This window comes from Papaver somniferum, chromosome 10 (genome assembly GCF_003573695.1).
Source record: "Papaver somniferum cultivar HN1 chromosome 10, ASM357369v1, whole genome shotgun sequence".
In the NCBI taxonomy this organism is placed as follows: Eukaryota; Viridiplantae; Streptophyta; class Magnoliopsida; order Ranunculales; family Papaveraceae; genus Papaver; species Papaver somniferum.
This window is the reverse complement of record NC_039367.1, coordinates 35,194,074-35,206,027: the sequence shown is the minus strand read 5'-3', so window position 1 is coordinate 35,206,027 and position 11,954 is coordinate 35,194,074. Positions and strand designations below refer to the sequence as shown.

Genomic DNA, 11,954 nt, shown 5'->3' with positions numbered 1-11,954 from the left:
TGGATTCCTATGTAAAACCCTAGATTCCTAGAAGAAGAAAATAAAGAAGAAAACAAAAATTAAAATCTGATTACCTGTTAGCCTTGAATCTTTAGATCAAATTAACTTCCTTTGATATCTAGATCTAATAGTTCTTCAATTTGTTGTTCAGTTGTTCTGTGCGTCTGCGTCAGGAGTCAGGTCTCAGGAGACTCTCTCTGAGTCAGGGAAGAAGAAAAAAAGAGGAAGAACCGAAGAAGAAATATAGGAAAGCTTAGGGTTTTCCCGTTTTATATGATGGAGATTTGGATGACACGTAACAAGCTACGTGTTTCAGTTTCAGCAGGGTATAAAATTACGGGTTACGGGCCAGACCGCGGGTTTCACGGTACGGGCCGGGTTAACCCGTTTCTTCACAAGACACTAATTGTACAACCCGCGCCCGTCTTGTTTAGTTACCATCCGGGACGGGTGCGGGTTTTCACGGGACGGAACGGGCCAACCCGCGGGTTTTGGCTTGGTTTGCCAGCTCTAAACGTATAGGATCTGTCAATTTTCCCACTCCCCAAGTGTCCTAAAAGCCAAGTTTTGGACTAGTGGTTCGTGACTATATTAAGTCCACGGATGAGATAGATGGAGATGGGAATTGTGGTTATCACGTCTTCGTGGATCAATTTGGACTCTTTGAAGACGCGAAAGATTGGGGTTGTGAAGAAGTTGACTATGTAAGGCAAAAATGTTTAATTGAACTACGTGGGCACCGAAATTATTACATACCAATGATGAGATTTGAAAAAGACGAGTCCGAGATGGTGTTAAACGAAAGGTTTGTCGCATGGGAAAAGCGGTTACTCGGCAATAAATGATTGACAAGTGAGTATTGGATGTCCAAGCCAATAAACGGCCAACTACTCACCAATGCATTCAAATGCTTTGTCCATTATATCTCAAATGCATTGAGTTTCACATTTGCACCGACAAGGATACCATTTGACGGAGAATCGGATAAAACAAGAAGAGTGGTGATTGGTTACGTGCACGGAAACCATTTAATCGGACTCCAAATGAGTGAAGGATGCCCATTATCTCTATTATTCGATTGTAACGAATGGTCCAACTCTTGGTGTAATAGATTCGAGGAAAGTTTTGAATTTTGGAAGGCACTACAAATGTCGAGGAGTAATGTCTCATTTGCATTGATGAGCGATGATGAGGATGATGACTAAACGTTCGTGAAGGGTAGTGAAAATATTTGAATGACTCACTATGAATAAAAGATTTTGTCTAGAAGTGATAATAGGTTCATATGTATTTTGGTATTTTTGAATAAAGTATTTTGTCTAGATTTGACAATATTATATGTATTTTGAATGACTTACTAGGAATATGAATGAAGTATTTTGTTGAATTGGTTTTTCTATTTTTTCTTGATAAAATTTTGGAACACAAGAATACTTACGGATAGTTTCTTGTCCCAAATAATATAGCTGTAACTACATATTTTGCAATATTTTGGGGATAAGCTATGTTACGGTTGGGTTTCTTCCTATACGAACCCAGCCGTAATTGAAGCTGTGATCTTAATTTATTCTTAAAAGCACACTAAACCACATGAAATTACATAGAAATTACAACCCATTAAACCACATGACGTTACATAGAAATTCCGCTACAAAAGGACTAATAATCGGGTCTACGAGTGCAATAGAAGTCCTTCAGGATGTTGAAACGAGGTAAGTATTGGAAATTTGACCTTTTCCACCTTCTCCATTCCCTAATAGCACATTCTAAAACATCAGAATTATTTTCACATCTAAGTCGTATTTGACCAATAATACGAACTAATTCCATAAAAACTTTAACTTGATCACTTATCTTTCCGTACCGACAATATAACTTAATTCCATCACGGTTATAAGCGCTAACGGTTTCAGAGCAAAAGTTTTCATAAATAGTTCTCCAATAACTTGTGCTCACAAAACCACCTCAATGTCGTTCTTCTCCTCTTTTTGGATAGCATAGTAAACAGTTGCGGAAAATACATAAATCTTCATCCAAAGTAAAACCAGGTTCAACCATAATCTAGTATATTTCTTTCTATATTAGAGTAAGAGTTCAGGTGGAGATGGTTGATGTTGAAGATGTAATGTCTAGATAAGAAAAAAAAATAAGATGGTTGGGCATGTATGTTCAACTTATATATAAGAAAAAGATGTGTAACGGATCTATTTTCAAAAATCAGGTAGTACAAGTTCCCAACGGCTCTATTTTCAAACCAAATAGGGACAAAAAAACTCACCCTAAAAACGACTTACGTCTAGGTTTTGGAGAACACGAACCTGGACGTAATCATAGGAACTAAGCAAAGATGGTTATTGTCATGGTTACGTCTGGGTTAGAGAGAAAGGTAACCTGGATGTAACTCTGGGAAATAGTTTCTGTCAGTCTTACGGTTGGAACCAACATGGACGTAAACCTGCAAAACTCCCATAATCGATTGTTGTCAGTCTTACGGTTGGGTTTTCCCTAACCCAAACCTGGACGTAATTTTCATGAGTACCAAATTTTGATTTTGCATTTCACTTTAAAACTAGCAACACAATTCAATTTTTAGACTTATTCATTCATTCTAGCTAATACTAAGACAAATTTGTGCGTTCGCTCAAACATAAAGATACGTAAATAGAATTCATTCTAGCTAATACAAACAAAAGGAAACTTCATTCTAAAATTGATAGTATTCTACACCAAAGGAAACTTGTTCACAAAAAACAAAAGAAACAACCAAAGGAAACTAAATAGTATTCTACACCAAAGGAAACTTGTTCATAACAAACCAAAGAAACAACCAAAGGAAACTAAATAGTCTTCTACACCAAAGGAAACCAATGTCTACTCATTACGAGTACGACCACGACCTATTTTGTTGCTTTTGTTACCACCTCGAGTACGAGGACCGTCACGACCACCATGACCACGACCACGATCTCGAGCCCGACCACGAGCATGCATATCCTCTTCATTGGTTTCAGAACTACAAGGTGATGACTGACGTTGACTAGTACCCACATCTCTACTCCTCTTCGTGCCCCTCTCTAAGTTCTCGTAATCCATGTTTGGGTCAGGAAAGTCTTTAATTTGTTGTTGTAAAACCTTTACTTGTGCACTTGTGAGGGCCTCACCTTTTTTGACCCGTGGAGTCAATGTTTGTGCCAATTGAAGGCATTTCTTTTTCTATTTTACATATCAAAATGAAAAAAACAGATTAGTACAAACAAATATAGCGTCATGAAACATATTAGTAGAAATGTAAAAAAAGGATCATAAAAATGAAAACTTTACTTACTGTATTGAAATATAGCGCCTTCTAATCCATATCAAATACACTATTCTTCTCGGCTTCATGCATCTTCTTTTCTTGAGCCTTTTGGATATATACCGCCGCTTCCGGATCATTATTGATCACATGAGGATGACCAAAATGGTAATACCATTCCAAATAACCTTTTTCGTCTTCCTTTGTGCCTAGAGCAGGAATGAGCTCCTTCATATGGACTTGGTATTGTGCATTATTTTGGTCGTTCCAAACACCAATACTTGGCTCTGGGATGTAGTTCAACACGACATTGGCACTTTTTACATAAGAAGCATTAGCCAACAGTTTGAACGATTCTTGAGTGACTTTTTCTTGCACATAACCATATTGGTGGAGAACTCGACGTGGATTGGCCATTACGTACCCATAAGGATGAAACAAAGGCCCGTTGTAGGATTCCAAAGAAACAACCAAAGGAAACTAAATAGTCTTCTACACCAAAGGAAACCAATGTCTACTCATTACGAGTACGACCACGACCTATTTTGTTGCTTTTGTTACCACCTCGAGTACGAGGACCGTCACGACCACCATGACCACGACCACGATCTCGAGCCCGACCATGAGCATGCATATCCTCTTCATTGGTTTCAGAACTACCAGGTGATGACTGACGTTGACTAGTACCCACATATCTACTCCTCTTTGTTCCCCTCTCTAAGTTCTCGTAATCCATGTTTGGGTCAGGAAAGTCTTTAATTTGTTGTTGTAAAACCTTTAATTGTGCACTTGTGAGGGCCTCACCTTTTTTGACCCTTGGAGTCAATGTTTGTGCCAATTGAAGGCATTTCTTTTTCTATTTTACATATCAAAATGAAAAAAACATATTAGTACAAACAAATATAGCGTCATGAAACATATTAGTAGAAATGTAAAAAAAGGATCATAAAAATGAAAACTTTACTTACTGTATTGAAATATAGCGCCTTCTAATCCATATCAAATACACTATTCTTCTCGGCTTCATGCATCTTCTTTTCTTGAGCCTTTTGGATATATACCGCCGCTTCCGGATCATTATTGATCACATGAGGATGACCAAAATGGTAATACCATTCCAAATAACCTTTTTCGTCTTCCTTTGTTCCTAGAGCAGGAATGAGCTCCTTCATATGGACTTGGTATTGTGCATTATTGTGGTCGTTCCAAACACCAATACTTGGCTCTAGGATGTAGTTCAACACGACATTGGCACTTTTTACGTAAGAAGCATTAGCCAACAGTTTGAACGATTCTTGAGTGACTTTTTCTTGCACATAACCATATTGGTGGAGAACTCGACGTGGATTGGCCATTACGTACCCATAAGGATGAAACAAAGGCCCGTTGTAGGATTCCAAACTTGATAAAACACGATGATCAATCTCTTCTCCAAACTTATCTTTCTTTAGATTTATGTAAGGATCAAATATCACATCTTCAACGTTTAGAGCATCCATTTTCAACCTTAAATCAGTTATCTTGTCTTCTTTGTGCTTTATTTGGGTACCATTGAGTACAAACTTTTTTCCTATAGGACCAGTTTCATCATCTGACCAAGTCGTAGAAGGTTTCATGCTCGGAAAATGGTCATATACTCATGCCTAACAAATTATATATAAATATAATAAATATATACATAAAAAAAAGATATATATAACAAAAAAAGGAAAGACAAATTAGTTGAAAAAGACCAACATTCCCAGCAAGTTCAGTGGCTCCATCCCTCAAAGCCTTTCGAAAACTATCAAGTAAATAAGCGAGGGTGGCGGTGCCCCAAACATAGTTTCTCGTCTCATTGATATATTTTAACCATTGTAGAAAGTGAGCATTAACTCGATTCTCCGAGTTATCAGGAAATAATATGGTACCAAGGGCATGCAATAGGTACGCGTTGGCTGTATGACGAGCTCTTATTTCATCAATCAACTCCTTACGTTTTACTACAGCGTCATGTGTTTCTCCAAACATATCTTTCAGATTCTTCAACAATATCTTTTTGACAGGTCTCTTGGTTCATTTGGTTTATCTCTACCAGCCCACTTAAACCGTTTCTCCGTCTCAGCTGGCTCACATCCAAGTGTGTCTTTGACAAGAGAATAAAGATCTGTACAACTCATGTTGTTGTCAAAACCTTCATAAACAGCTTTTCCTTCAACGTTTAAATCCAAGATTTGCTTCACATCATCTGGCGTTATTGTCATCTTGCCGAATGGGAGATAAAAGTGTCGGTTTCTAGAAAATATCGCTCTCTAAAGGCACTTGCAACAATAGAATCAAACTCATGCTAATGGTATAGAATTCCACGACCTAACCTTGAATCCAATACACTATCACGAACCGCTTCACATTCTTCACCTAACGGCCAATAAGCAGCCTTTTGATGTTTCAATTTCTTTACCTAATTTCATGAACCTACAAAGAATGTATAAACAACAAATTTGTTAAATTTCTAAATTATACCAAATAAACAATATATCAAGTTGAACAAAATCATGCAAAGTAAGAGAAAGTTTGAGATTATTACCCTGCTTTCGCAAACCTTAGCATCCCAAATTTGGATAACCAAATAAGACCGCAGATTTATCGGGCGCCTCACCCCAAAGTTCACCATTCTTCTTCTCAGGCAACAAATTACTGCCTTTAGGAATATGCTTGCCTTTTGGTGAAGGTTTCTTCCTCAGCTTCTTTTCCTTCACTTGAGGTTTAGGTGTAGCTTCAGGTGAAGAAACAACAACTTGTTTCCATTTGCCTTTAACCACAATTTTTTCTTCTTGTTGTTGATTTGGTATATCCCTAATCACAAGTGCACCTCCCGATATCACCGGTAGTGCAAATTGATCCCCTTCAATTTCTAAATCTTGGAAAACATTATCTTCCTCTTGAGGTGCTTCGGGACATGTTGAGCTACTTCCTTGAATCATATCCTTCTTCTTCTTAGCATCATTGTGGAGACCTCTATAATCTAACCCACAATGAATTTCATGGCGAGGTGTAGGAGTTTCTTTTGGCGTTAAATCATTTCCTCTCTTCTTCTTAGGCTTTACTCTATCAGGATTCCTGCAAGTTACAAGCTTATAGAATTAGTTTGAAAAAAATTTAGAGGTTTCAGGATTATTTACGTCTGGAAAAACACTTCAAAAACCCAGACGTGGGACAATACGTTTGGAAAAAAAATTCACGAACCTAGACGTAGAAGATTACGTCTGGAAATATTACTTCGCGAACCTAGACGTAGAAGATTACATCTTGAAAAATTACTTCATGAACCTAGACGTAATCCAATTTGAATCTTCTTCTAAAACATACATGAAGAATTACGTCTAGGTTAGCCTATAAGATAAACCTGGACGTAAATTCATTTCCTACAGTTGGAATAAAAGATACCTGGACGTGATTTCAATTTCTACGGTTGGAATTAAGAGAAACCTGGACGTAAACGAACATGCAAACTAATTCTAAGGTTTGAATTCATCTAAACCTGGACGTAAGTTCTTCAAAAACTCAAATTACGGTTGGCGAACCTAGACGTAACACTAGCAGAATAGAAATTGAAGCTAACTGAAACCCTAATTTTACTCTGATTTCATTCAATCTAACCTATTTTAACCACAAAATATAGTAAACAAAGATGGGTTTATTCGATTATTACCTAACATACACCATGGGTTGTTGTTGAGGAATTTGAAATTGTGATTCTTCAGTGGCTTGAACCGGTTGTTGAGGATGAAGATTTGGGTCTGGTGGTTGATTGAGATATTGATTCCCATCACTGGAATCAGTTTGCTTCTTCCTCATCTTTAGTAGAGATTTCACTCCGACGATGTTGAGTTTTCGAATCGCCGATTAATCGAAAACGATGAAGTGAATTGAGGTTGAATTGAATTGAAATTACTGTGAAGGAGGAAGAGAAGAAAGATGAGAAGGAAGAGGAGCAGTTTTTTTGTGAATTAGAATAGAAAACTTAGGTTTTTAAGTTTTTATTTTAGTTTAAGGGTAATCTAGACATTTTGTTTATGTGTTAGGATATCCCATTACCTCTTTTTTGGACACTAAGAATCTAAGTAAAACCCCTCTAATGGAGTGTGACGCCCCAATAATAGCCTTCAAAAATAAACTTTCTATCACATCAATCATGGGAGTTTTGTTTGTCTCCGGTGTCATAATAATTCATACTATAAGAGGCATCGGCGGATGCTCTGTTGTTCCTCATTATAATCTCGGATTCAATCCTAGTTCCACAATCTCGATAATCTTCCATCCTTTGTTGTCCTGATCATTTACATTCAAATCTGTTGCTCTTTAATTGATCATTGGGGGTAAACCAATGATCAATGAAGATGGGAGAAAACAAAAACAGAGCATTGTATAATGGCGTTAAATTACTTAATTTTGTGATGTAAATCTTTCCCTATCACTACTTACTATATTGACTAGCGCCAATGTTATTATAAATTTTTAGGAAATCGATTAAGGTATACTTTATTAACGAGATAATTGAGTAGTTTGATCAGCTGTTTTTCCTTTCTTTTTTTCCTTTCGTTGGCAAACAAGTAAGGTTTATAATTGATTCAGTGATTAATTTGATCGTGGGGGTGAATTAGGTTTAGGGGTACTCTATAAAAATAAATTAGTTTTTTTTTAATAATTTTCAACTTTATAATAACCGCATGCTAACTACTTTACCGGTCGAAAGGCGGTAGCACTAGTGTTTCATGAGGGTATATTGTAGTTGCGGAAAATCCCACAACTACATCCATTGTAATAATGATAATAACAAAAAGTCTAAGTTATACGGATTAACTCAAATATTAATGATATTATTCACCACTTTGACACTAATATAATTTTCACAAACACTTTCTATTGGATATATGATGTTCGTACAAGAGATTCAAGATGAGTTTTCATACAACAATGGAGAGATACAAGATGAAAATAGATTATAAACTTGTTTCTCTCTTGGTGGTTTACTTACTTACTCACTTACTGAACCCTATCTCAACCTCTCCTCTTCTCTATCATTTGAACCCTTATATAGACAAATATCCCAGTGGAAGACAACCATGTTCACGTGCAAGAACTTTGACTGAGGGATTCTATCTTGGTTTGTCTTATTAGTCAGGATGTTGAGAGTTGTCCCTGTCTTATCGCGCTTCTATTTATTCTTCATGTTCCTTCTGTTCTGGGATGATTGTCGCCTTACTCCTATCGTGTTACTCTTCTTCGTACGCTTCTTTCTAGCTCGCAGGGTCATCCTTCGCCTTATTTCTTAATAGCCATTGTCTTTTCGTGCTTAGGGTCATTTTGGTTAGAGCGAAGCTGAGATCTTGTTTTGTGCGATATTTCGTCCCCACATTTTATGTCTTCTCGCATTGTTTTTCTGTTAATGGAATAATGCGAGAATCCTGTCTCATCTTTCCAACTCCTAATATCTTTGTTACCCGATTGACTCATCAACGTTTCCTTTATTTGACTGGTTACTGCCACAGTCGGTCTATCTGTATCCCATAAATATCCTTTGAAGAGAGAGAGGGAGATTCATCTTCCTTACTCTCTTCTTCTACCTTTTCTTCTCCTCTGGTTCAAGAGAATCTGTTTTCATAAAGATCCTGTTATGTGGAACCAAATTGCGACTCGTTCATCTACTGAATCGTCTCCCAGGTAAGCATCAAATAACCTTTCGATGATTGATTGTGTGTTTGGAGTTTTCTCATTTTTCGTTAGTGTTTTTGCTAATATCTAATATGGGAATTTCTTGTTTGGTCCTAGGCCCATATAGTTATTTATAGTAGGGTGCAACCGGATTTTTTTTGTATCCGGAGGTCCAAAATTAATTAAAACATGGAAATGTCCATAATGCCCATTACTACCAAACGTGTGTGTCTACACTGCTTACAAATTTGAGTACATATCTGGTACACTGCTTAAAAATTCGAGTACATATTTGCTACACTGATTACAAATTTGAGTACATATCTGTCGCACTGCTTAGAAATCTGAGTACATATCTGTCGTACTGCTTACAAATCCGATTATATATCTGAATGCTTACAAATTCGAGTACATATTTGCTGCACTGCTTCCAGGTAGAGTAAAAATCTGTAAGAATCAATGATAAATAAATTAGAAAACGTGTTACATCACATACATTGTGATGATTATAATTTTTCTTCGACTGTATTGCCATGCTTCTGGGGGAAAAGCAAGGATCTTCTATTATCGTTTTCTTCTTAACTGCATATAGATTGACTCGCTTTACGTACTGCTAGTGTCAATGCCTGCAGACACACAAAAATTAAAACGTTCATCATAGGGGCCATAACTTATGCCCAAACATACAGAGTCTAATTTGAGGAACCATACAAACCAATGCAAATAAAACTCATAATGCACGACAAATGGTCTCCACCAATAAATCCAGAATTTAATGAACCTGAAAAACTGTGGGCTGCACGGTGATATTACTGACTGAGCCATCCTGCTCTGTCGCGGTCTCCACCAATAAATCCTGCAGAAATACATCAAAGTCTGGTCAACAAAAGCAGCAATCTCATAGAAATCCAGTCATAATATAACTGAAAAACTATATTACATCTGCTGAAATAAGTCGTGCAACTATGTTTTTTGTTTTTGCTAGTTTCTTACAGTTAATCGACAACCACAAAACTAAACTGGAAGCACATAATTGGCATTCTTAATGCCCCTGCCATTAATCCAAAGCATCTAATACACATACAGTTAATACATTAAGAAAAAGAAAAAAACATTAGTATCAACAATGAGAAGACATTTACAGCATAAGCTGCGCTTTACCCCGAAGCTAACATTAGTAGTTTTCCTCAATCATAGCCATAAAGAATTTAAAAGGGGTGTAATTAAATTCAAATTACCATGGGAGGTTATCAATGATTTTACCTGTCGATTGTTACCACATAATGAGAATTTTTTTATCAACAGTAGCTTAATCAAATCTAAGAAGAGCCGAATCTGAAACGCAGGAGACATTAATTTAACATCTAAAATAAAAATGGTTCTAAGCAAGCACAGGGATTGCAATTCGGTGGATCAATGAAGGAACCCCAACCTTGAGTGTTACTGAGAAAAGTACACATCTGTTCCAACAACGAAGTTCTCTATGTCACATTTGTTATGCAACTCAGATATGCGCACATATTAATAAATTTAATCTTCTTGCAAGGCTCTATTATTGTCATGGAAATTTATACTCGATAGGATAATAAAATAGCAAAACCCAAACTCCTGAATCAGCTAATATCAATATAGAAGACAATGGTCATGGAAAAAATCAATTAATGTTCCACTGAAGAAGAATTCTTTTCAAAGACATCTAAATCAGATCCTGAGTTCTACGCCATGTCTCCAATTTATGCTCATTTCCTAAGCTTTATCAAAACCATTGTTTCATCTGATGTGTTCAACTTAGTCAGCATTAACAACTGTCCAGATGATAAATAAGAAAGTTAAGTTAACATATTAACTGAACCAAACCTGTGAGAGCAATCATCCTACACCGGAATATCCCTATTATTGTGGCGATTTTTCAATATCATTTTTCTCATCTTTGGTCGACTCTTCATGCAAAGGAAAAATAAAGAAATGGTTAACCATTTAGTTGTATATAGAGTTGATAAAAAAAAAGATCAGCATTGGTGTCAGGGAGAACAGACTGGAGCTAAAATGCATTTATAAAAACGACAATCGTTGCACGATAGGAATATTCTTTGATAGTAATTAACTTAAGGTTAGTTATTTGTATACACGACTCATGGAGACTGTATTGGCTAATGAAACTCCATAGCAGTTGGGGCTTTAGTTCAATATTAACAGCTCAACACCATAGTACCAACTCCATATGCTCATCATCAACGGCCGGTTGTCTCCCAGCCAACTTTGATGTCGTTTGATACATATGGTTGAGAAGCAATACCAAAAGGCAGTACCAATGGAGTAACGGTGGTTTTGAGCAGCAAAAACAACACACGGCAAAAGGAAACACCAATGAAATCCTATTTTACACAGTAATCTACTTTTCATGGATTTCATAGGTACATCAACGGGAGAAAAAGAAGCAATACCAAAAGGAGGGAAATTAAACCATGGTTGTACCTGCAAAATGGCGAGTACAAACCTGTATATGAATACGTACCGCGTAAAACACATCAACAAAACTAGAATCTATTTCAATATTTCACACACGTACTGAATCAAACACAACAAAAAGCACTTACTATCACTATGTGACATATGTACTAAAGATTCTTGAATTACAAATCAACTGCATGACAAGAATAGGTGACAGATCTATGAAAAATAAGATAATCGAAAGACATATTACCGTATTTAACATACTTACTGAAGGATAAGACTAAAAAGGTGACAAAACTATGAATCAAACACAACAAAGAGCACTTCATATCAGTATCTGACATATGTACTTGTGGATAATAGCATCTGAATCTACAAACAAGCGTGGTTTTGAAGCGAAAAACAAAAATATAATCAAATTAAGGAAGTTCTTTTCAGTATTCCATATATGTACCTATGATTCATAAGTAAAAATCAACTGCATGTCAAAAAAAACTTATAAATCTACAAA

At 36.4% G+C, this 11,954-nt stretch overlaps 1 long non-coding RNA gene across 1 annotated transcript; it reads right to left on the bottom strand.

The window, feature by feature from the left end:
* Positions 1 to 9,536: 9,536 nt before the first annotated feature.
* Positions 9,537 to 10,862, bottom strand: LOC113317486. The gene is made up of 3 exons (XR_003343580.1): positions 10,847 to 10,862; positions 9,771 to 9,845; positions 9,537 to 9,615 (listed from the first exon to the last, which is right to left on the bottom strand). It is a non-coding gene; the product is annotated as an uncharacterized LOC113317486 (long non-coding RNA).
* Positions 10,863 to 11,954: the final 1,092 nt, after the last annotated feature.